Raw genomic sequence first — 9,872 nt, 5'->3', positions numbered from 1 at the left:
ATGTCAGTAACTTCATAGGAATACCTGGGAGTATCAGTGTGAGTATTATTGTCGGCAATATGAAATGATCACATAGTAATGACAAAACTGATTTTGTGGTTGGATTGTGGGAAAAGGCAATTCGTCAACAAAAAAGATTGCTTGCAATAATCTTCCGGAACATATTTTCGAATACTGCTAATGGGCGTGGTATCTTTATCTTCTCGGACCAATGTGGAACAACAAGCGTATACAAAGGAAGATTCGTTGTTCTGATTTGATCACTGGTAAGAGAGGGTAAAGGGAGCGATGAGAAATCTAATGTGGTAGGCAGTCCAAGCAAGACCGCTGAAACAGGACGAAAATGTACTTCCTTCAGGAAATGATTTTCAAAGATGTTCAGCCCATTAATCATTCCAGTGGGTGCCATGAAAACAGAATTGCACTGATATCAACATACACAGAAATATATGAGAAATTATGCTCTCGATGCTTCGTCCGTGAATGTAACGGAAAACAACACTATTATACTGCACAATAAAAAAATAGCTTGTGCCAAGCACGTTGCAGGGATTCGCCCAGCACTGATGTACCTGAAAGAACGCGGTATGTTCTTTGGGAGATGTTCTTCGCAGATGTAAGCAATTTTGCTATAGCATCAAATTTATTGGAGTGTTTGTTGTTGTTGCGATCTTTAGTCGGAAGAATGTTTTGCTGCATCTCGCCACGCTAGTCTATTCAGTACAAGACCCTTCATCTGTTGCTATTATCTACGTTCATTTGATTCCGCGTACTGTAAATAATCCTTAATCTCCCTCTGTAGTTTTTTACTCCTCGATGCCGGAGTATTTCCCAGATCAGCAGCTCCCTTCTTTTAGTCAAGTTGTGTCGTAAATTTCTTTCTACCAGATTTGGTTCAATTTTTTTTATCAGTTTTATCTTCATCATCGTTCCATAGAAATAAATTAAAAAGTCTCTATTCTGTTCTTGTCTTTTCTGTTTATCGACCATCTCTCACTTTCCCATACAAAGCTCTTCCCTCCAGATTATGACTTGCAGGAAAGACTTCCCAATTCTTAAATTTATATTCGATGTTCACAAACTTTTTTCAGAAGCGCTTTTGTTGCCATTGCCTGTCTACTGTTTACCATGTCTGCTTCTTTGCTATCCAAATGTTATTCCGTGATATAATTCTTCCCTCAACATCGCCTCACTCAGTTCGACTTAACCCCACTATCCCATTTCAGTTATATTGATTCACAATACAATAAAAATATCCTCCACCAATCAAGTTCTGTTGATACACACGGTGTGTAGTACAGGGGCTGGACAAAAATAAGGCCGGCCGCTGGGGCCGAGCGTTTCTAGGCGCTTCAGTCCTGAACCACGCTGCTGCTACGCTCGCAGGTTCGAATCCTGCCTCGGGCATGGATGTGTGTGATGTACTTACGTTAGTTAGGTTTAAGTAGTTTCTAAGTCTAGGTAACTGATGACCTCAGATGTTAAGTCCCATAGTGCTTAGAGCCATTTGAACAAAAATGTGGTAAAACAAGAAATACATGCTTGGACATATATACAGATGCTAGCCAATCCTCGTGTTTGCGCTGTTGTATTTTGACCATCTGTAAAGTGTTGTCAGTGCGCTGCAACTGTCAGTCGTGATTAGAACAGCACTCTGTGTAGTTCTGGGTAGTTCTATGTAGTTCTGGGTGCATCATGTCGGAGCCAAGTGAATTCGAATGCTGGCAAATTATTGGTCCTTGTATTGTGGCTGCTTCCGTAACCAAGGTAGCGGAAGTGTTTGGTGCTTCTAGAGCCATCTATCAAAGATTTGTCTGGACGTGCATCTACATAAATACACCGCAAACCACCGAATGGAGTTTGGAGAAGGTACCCTGTACGATTGTCAATCATATCGTTTTCTGTTCCACTTCCCAATAGAGTGAGAGAAACGACTGTCTATATGCCTCTGTACTAGCCATAATTTCTCTTATGCTTGTGGTCCTTACGCGAAATGTACGTTGGCAGCAGTAGAATCGTCCTGCAGCCAGCTTCAAATGTCATTTCTATAAATGACTTCAGAAGTGTGCCTCGAAAAGAACGTCGCATTCCCTCCAGCGATTACTATTTCAGTTCCCAAAGCACCTCCGTAACACTTGTGCGTTGATCTAACCTACTGGTAACAAATCTAGCATACAGGGAAAGCGGAAAATCATTACCCGGTAAGCCAGGACGCGGACGACGTAACTGAATGTAGTTGGAAGAGGATTGTGACCAAAACTAAGAAGACAGCTGCAGAAATCTCTGCAGAAGTGAGTATCGCCCTTGCGCACCCTGTCGGCACCAAAACAACATGAAGGGTGCTCCAGAAATACGGTATTGCTGGGCAAGCTGGAGTTCCGAAACCACTCTTCAATGATGCAAGTACCCGTGAAGCAATGGAAGCAATGGAAGCAATGGAAGAACGTCATTTGATCGGATGAGCCTTGTTGCATACTGTTCTCGAGTTCTGACCAAGTTTACGTCCCAGGAGTGAAACATGGTAGGGGCGTTTCGGTGATGATTTTGGGGAGCTACGCCGTGGTATTCCATGGGGCCCAGTGGGTACTTTGTAAGGTCGTATTCCAGCCAAGAACTCTGTGAGTATTTTGGCTGATTAGGTGCATCCTATGATCGCTCCGTAGTGGTGATGATGCGTTCCAAGACGGCACGATCCCTGTTCACACAACTTGCACCGTCCAGGACTGTGGATGTGAGGACGAGGATGAATTGACGCATCTCCGCTGGCTACCAACATCACCAGATGGCGATATTATGCAGCTTTCTGTAGTGCACTGTGGAGGACGAGTGTGTGATCGTCATCCATATCCATCATCGTTACCTGAATTTGCCACTGTTTTGCAGGAAAAGTAGTGTAGGATTTCATTTAAAACCTCACATGATCTGTATTTATCCTTTACGAGACGACTGAACTCTATTTTGAATGCCAGCCGCACGGTCTTGGGCGCCTTGCTACGGTTCACACCGCGCGGTCTAGGGCGTCTTGTCACGGTTCGCGCGGCTCCTCACGTCGGAGGTTTGAGTCCTCCCTTGGCCATGGGTGTGTGTGTTGTCCGTAGCGTAAGTCAGTTTAAGTTAGATTAAGTAGTGTGTAAGCTGTGGGACAGATGGCCTCCGCAGTTTGGTCCCCTAAGATTTTACCAAAACTTTTTCCAAACTTTGAATGCCAGTGGTTTTCCTGCATCCTATTTGCCGTGGTAGTGCGTTGCGTTTATGGTGTTTTCATATTTTTGTCCAATCCATGTAAATGTAAGAGGGCAATATTTTCCGTTGTAGAAGTTCTTCGCAGATGTAAGCACCTTCACCATTGGATCAAATGTGTCGACATATATACTGGAAGATAGATTAGGGAGTTCTAGACTGTAACATATAGGAATGCTCCCGGTTTCTAGGTGTTAAAATAAGTACACGCAACAGGAAACTGCAGAACAAAACGTCCCTCGCTCGCTGCCAGACGCCCGTGCAACAGCAACTCTTGTAAGCGTCACCGCTCGTTGCGTGCTTGGGAGCTGCTTCCTGTTCCCTTACAACAGTGCTTCTTGTTGTACGTTGCACGAAGGTATTGCTGCAGGATGGAGGCAGTACGTTTCCGGCAGTTTCGTAGACACTGCAGCAGAATATGGCGGAACCCAGACAGCAGGTCTCCGTGTCTTCCGGCCATCCGGTAGCCCTCTGTGAAGTCCATCCCAGCGCGACAGCGCAAACAGGCAGTGGCGCGGGTGGAGTGGACCCTCGCTAGCCGGCAACTCAAATGGAAAGCGTGACTTGCCGCCAAGGTTTGGGTCATCGCTCTGCGGCGCTGGGAGCTATTGCGAGAGACGTGGCACGCTACAGCGGCTCCGCGCTCTGACGTCTTTCCACACCAGCCGACGTGATTCACAGTGCAGGCGCCGTGACGTGTTACAAATGGGAACATTCGGAGGGACACTCACAGTACACGTGCAGACTGAACTCTAGGGTAATTGTAAATTCGTGTGGCACTGCTGGCTAGGAGACTCTGAAGGGCAGGTGCAGCCGTTTTAATGGAAATGATTCACTGTACTTTGCGCATAATGGCACCTTTCCTTCGCGAAGTGTGAGAGACGGGTGTTTAAGTGTATCTGGTAAGTGTAAAATGCGTGTACGTAGTGTGGTGTCCTGCTTGTGTTGGATAATAGTGAGAGAATGGAGAGGGTGAAACCCAGCGCCGGCACGTAACCCACCTCCTCTCCAGTAGCACAAAGAGGGAAAGAGAGCCGCCGAGCTCAAATGTCAGTGTCCGATGGACGGATCACGGTATCCCGTGCCGTCGCTTCATGAGGCACTGCTGTAAAGGCAAAGGGAAAGCAGCAAACAGCAAGTGGTAGGAAAGATAATAGTATGAGTGGTGATGTTTTACGTACTGCCTTGGGAAGTCTTATTTATACTTCTGTTTTCTCACGGATGAAATCCAGGTTTGCCGGCCGGAATGGCCGAGCGGTTGTAGGCGCTACAGTCTGGAATCGCGCGACGGCTACGGTCGCAGGTTCGAGTCCTGCCTCGGGCATGGATGTGTGTGATGTCCTTAGGTTAGTTAAGTCCCATAGTGCTCAGAGCCATTTGAATCAAATCCAGATTTATTGCGAATTGTTCGAGATTCAATGACAAGCACACCAGGTTAACCAGAAAAGACAGGGATCCTTTTACAAATATCCGAGACTCCTGGAACTGTTTTTTCGTACACTGCAAAGAGTACAGCAGACTATCAGTTGAACGCAACACTGATGAGCATTTTTTAGTATCCATAGGTCGATGTAAATTCCAGATGTACGTAGTATATTCCCAATAAACTGGAAAATTACGGTTCAAAACTCGTATTCATGTCTGACTCCGATTCTAAATAGTTCATCGCAGGAAAACCATGCGCAGGACTGCACCAATTTTCGAACATAACCGTACGTAATTGGTTTCCTTCGTTCGCTCTTCTGTCGGAGTCATTGTATCAACGTATAATTGTGGTTGCAACAGTACGAAGGAACAAACAAGAAATCCCCAAAGATGCTGCTAGCCTAAACTACAACTGGTATCTACAGCAATTCTATACGAATTAACAGTTGGTATTCTTTTCACCAAAGAAATAGAAAATTGTCGTAGTTGCTTCAACAGTGCATTATATGCCAACTATTTCCTAAACTGTAAAAATAAATTAATTAATTAAAAGAACCAGAGGCCGTTAAATTTTACAGTGAAATGGAAGGAGGGGTCTACTCATTTGATCGAATGTGCAAGAACGCACACGACTTTAACTTATAGCTGTTTTTTATAGATTACGGAATGCAAGTGGTATTAACGCCTTTTTATGGAGCAGAGATTGACCATAAGGAGTCTCCCAAGTGAACTGCGGATGAAGCTGGAATCTGTAGAAAAGGAAAATAGTTATTTGCCAGTTAATTCATCGAAGGAAGACGACAAATCATCTGCATTGGATCCAATACAAGATCACTACAAACTCTACAAAAAGAGCGACAAGAAGTATGCAGTGGAGTGTCTGTAAGAATTTCATGTGTGGTGAGCATAGGGAAGTTAAGCATAGGGAAGTTATTGGAAAAAATAGCTGCTCCTTCATCCCCCTTCTCTCTGCCGATCACCCCCTCCCTCCCCCCACCCCCCTACCTGACCTCTTACCCCCCCCCCCCTCTCTCTTAATCTGAGCGTTGGTTATTGTTATTGTTATTGTTAACGAAACATTGAATCGAAACTGAAGTCGATTATAATGAATGGGTAAATTGCTTGGTATCGTCGGTCTGTCTGGTATTAGAGACACCTCGTCAACTGGCCGGTCTGCTTACGACAGTACATACTCGTGGCCACCGCTGCCAGCAGTCATGTACAGTGGCTACATTCCTGCCAAGTTTGCAGTATCGTAGAGGTAACATCCAGCTTCTCGTAGCCCTATTAGACGATCTCAGTGAGGTGTTGATAATGGCGTCTTTGTCATTTTAAAGGCATTCTTAACTAACGCCAACTCACCACGTCCAATCTCAAATGTAACTATAGTTCACTTCCGTTACTGCAAGTATTTAAAGCAAACCTGATTTGCATCGTCATAGTTGTGCTACCAGCGCCTTTCTTATGTGACTGGTGCAAAATTTGGGTAGATACCATCTTCCAGATGCAGAAACACACATAGCGACTTTCGTGTATGTCGCACAGCTCCTTCTTGGCGCTGCGATTTCTTTCCGTCAGAGCATGTATTAGGAGAAACAAATTACTTGGGAGGAATATTTTGTCTAATGGTTTACATACCCTCGTATCATAGTTGAAACTGACTGCGAACAAAAACAAACAAAGCGCTTTTTTCGCAGTACAGCACAACATTTTCTGTCCCGCAGTCGGTTTAAAAAAAGCTGTACATCGTCCGTTTCTTTAAAAAAAAATCAACAGCCAACGTTTGTCTGAATGTTCGTTAGCGTATCGAGTAAAAATTTCAAATAAATCGGTCAAGAACATTTAGAGATTTTCGGTGACAGTGTTTTCCCCTCCTATAAAATATATGTATTTGTATATTATATGCATTAAAGATGTGGAGCCTGTGTGCGTCTGGATGTTAATTGGAGTGCCATGTAAGGATTTGAAGTACATTTTTCAATACTTATAGAAATTCTTGGTAACAACGATTCTGACTTATATATACATACATGATATCTGTCAGAATATTAATTAGATTATTGTATAAGAATTTGAAGTAAATTGGCCAAGAACTTGTGGAGTGTTTTGCTAACAGCACTTCCTCTTTATACAATTAAATATGAATTTATATATTATATGTATTAGAATAATATATACCTATGTTCGTCGTAATGTTCATTATAGCTTCGTTAAAAAGTTAAAGTAAGTGAATCAAGAAATTTTCAAAATTTTTGGAACCATTATTTCTCCTTCGTGCATTACATATGTATTTATATATGTTGTATATTAAAAGTACAGAGCCTATGTCTGTCCGAATGTTCATGACAATATCCAATAAAAATTTGAAGAAAAGAGATTATTGGTAAGAATGTTTCCCATTTGTATAATAGATATATATTGACATATTATATATATTTTACAAATATAGCTTATGTTCATTAAAGCAAATCAGTTAAATATTTTCCGACATGTTTGGTAACAAATTAAAAACATGTCTTTGTACAGTAGTATAGATTTTAAATATATATTTACATACCTCATACATTAAAAAATATGTAGCCTATGTCTGTCCGGAATGCTGACTGGAATACTCTGTTTCAAATTCTGAGGGTGGCAGGGCTAAAATACAGGGAGCGAAAGGCTATTTACAATTTGTACAGAAACCAGATGGCAGTCATAAGAGTCGAGGGGCATGAAAGGGAAGCAGTGGTTGGGAAAGGAGTGAGACAGGGTTGTAGCCTCTCCCCGATGTTATTCAATCTGTATATTGAGCAAGCAGTAAAGGAAACAAAAGAAAAGTTCGGAGTAGGTATTAAAATCCATGGAGAAGAAATAAAAACTTTGAGGTTCGCCGATGACATTGTTATTGTCAGAGACAGCAAAGGACTTGGAAGAGCAGTTGAACGGAATGGACAGTGTCTTGAAAGGAGGATATAAAATGAACATCAACAAAAGCAAAACGAGGATAATGGAATGTAGTCGAATTAAGTCGGGTGATGTTGAGGGTATTAGATTAGGAAATGAGACACTTGAAGTAGTAAAGGAGTTTTGCTATTTAGGAAGTAAAATAACTGATGATGGTCGAAGTACAGAGGATATAAAATGTAGACTGGCAATGGCAAGGAAGGCGTTTCTGAAGAAGAGAAATTTGTTAACATCGAGTATAGATTTAAGTGTCAGGAAGTCATTTATGAAAGAATTTGTTTGGAGTGTAGCCATGTATGGAAGTGAAACATGGACGATAAATAGTTTGGACAAGAAGAGAATAGAAGCTTTCGAAATGTGGTGCTACAGAAGAATGCTGAAGGTTAGATGGGTAGATCACATAACTAATGATGAAGTATTGAATAGGATTGGGGAGAAGAGAAGTTTGTGGCACAACTTGACCAGAAGAAGAGATCGGTTGGTAGGACATGTTTTGAGGCATCAAGGGATCACAAATTTAGCATTGGAGGGCAGCGTGGAGGGTAAAAATCGTAGAGGGAGACCGAGAGATGAGTACACTAAGCAGATTCAGAAGGATGTAGGTTGCAGTAGGTACTGGGAGATGAAGCAGCTTGCACAGGATAGAGTAGCATGGAGAGCTGCATCAAACCAGTCTCAGGACTGAAGACAACAACAACAACAACAACATGTCTGTCGTAAGGTTTATTAGAGTATCGTGTAAAAATGTGAAGTAAATCGTTAAAGGATGTAGTTCCATAGTTGCCTTTTTAAGATATTTCTCCTTGTTGGATATAAGGGCCCTTACTGTTTTTATGGCGCTTCGGATCGGTATATTTTTTCAGGATGATTATTACTTTATCTTCTAGTGTTTAATGATCAGCTAAAGTAGATTTTTGCTGCACACACCTGGGATTTAATTGTTGCATTACAGTCCTTGAGTTGGAATTTCTGTAAATCATTTTGTACGTACTATGCTATATCCATCACGCTAAACCTTTCTATTAATCCTATCCCGCCTGCTTAAGATCTTGATGGATCCATTGACACAGCCTACATATCTAAAGTGTTAAAAATTTTATATTTTGCTGTCGATGAAACATGTTGTAGCGCTGGTATGGTGTTTGTCATGGTAGGCAACTGAAGATGAATCTCTGCCGCTATGTATCTGAAGATTTTGCGTTGAACTTCTATTTTGTTTCCACAGAATTGCCATAATATTAATGCAAATTTATAAGCAGTGTTTATATGTTTAACTTTTCGAAGTTTTGAATGATTGTTAAGCGGATCTAAATATGTTTCGTGGATGCTGTAGTATTATTACCTAAAAAAACCGTTTCAAAACAGTTGTTGTCGCCGAAAAAGCTGCTCTCGCTTATTTTTCTTTGAACTTTCACTTTCTTCTTCGTAACAGCAATTGTCTGTGGCGTTTGATGAAGTTGGATTAAAGTTGCGTTCTTGCTTGCTGTCATATTCCTTCGACAGAAGTATTTTACATTTGCTTCAACTTTCCCAAATACTATACTGGTATGCTCTCCTTAACATGTTTATCTTGTGTTGACCTCAAACGCGAGACCCACTGCTGACTCGGAATCTTCAAATGCAGAACTTCATTAGGGATATTACGTATTCGCTGATATGAGATTGCTCTCCATCTCACTACTAGTCAGGTCTTCCATCGCAACTTCACCCATTCAAGGTTGTGGCTGGCTTGCCTTGTACTTTCAAAATTAACATATTTATCACTTTACGGTACTTGTTTTTGACTCATTTTTAGGTAAAGTACTAACACCAATCGCTTAAAACAGTTACCAGCAAACAACTGCGTAGTGCAACTGATGAGAAATTGAACAAAATCGTAATAATAAGCACATTTTACCTAGTTTCCCCCTCTTTTTCGTAGGAATTTGTCAGACTTATCATTGGACTCTTACAGTTATCAGGGATAAAGTGGAATGAAGCGCGCGCGCACACACACACACACACACACACACACACAAACACGCACACACACACACACACAAACACACACACACACACACACACACACACACACACACACACACACACACACACTGCGCTCCTTTTAACAGACTTGCCTTGTATTTGGGGTCTTTTCATCTGATCATTCTGATTCAGGTTTTCTGTGTTCCAGGTAAATGTCGTTGTTGCTCCTACTGTAAGGCCACGGCCGACTGCTTCTCGCATCCTTGTCCGTCTAGACCTGTAAGTATATGTTGATG

General features: G+C 41.9%; 1 protein-coding gene across 1 annotated transcript in view; it reads left to right on the top strand.

The window, feature by feature from the left end:
- Positions 1-9,782: 9,782 nt before the first annotated feature.
- The window catches only part of LOC126277981 (RNA-binding protein fusilli-like), a 442,836-nt gene continuing 442,746 nt past the window's right edge, over positions 9,783-9,872 (top strand). Inside the window, exon 1 of the mRNA XM_049977643.1 lies at positions 9,783-9,855. The gene's annotated coding sequence lies outside the window, so the exon portion shown is untranslated. The remainder of the gene's footprint in view (positions 9,856-9,872) is intronic.

Source organism: Schistocerca gregaria, chromosome 6, assembly GCF_023897955.1.
Source record: "Schistocerca gregaria isolate iqSchGreg1 chromosome 6, iqSchGreg1.2, whole genome shotgun sequence".
Lineage (NCBI taxonomy): Eukaryota > Metazoa > Arthropoda > Insecta > Orthoptera > Acrididae > Schistocerca > Schistocerca gregaria.
This window is presented reverse-complemented; position numbering and strand designations above follow the sequence as displayed.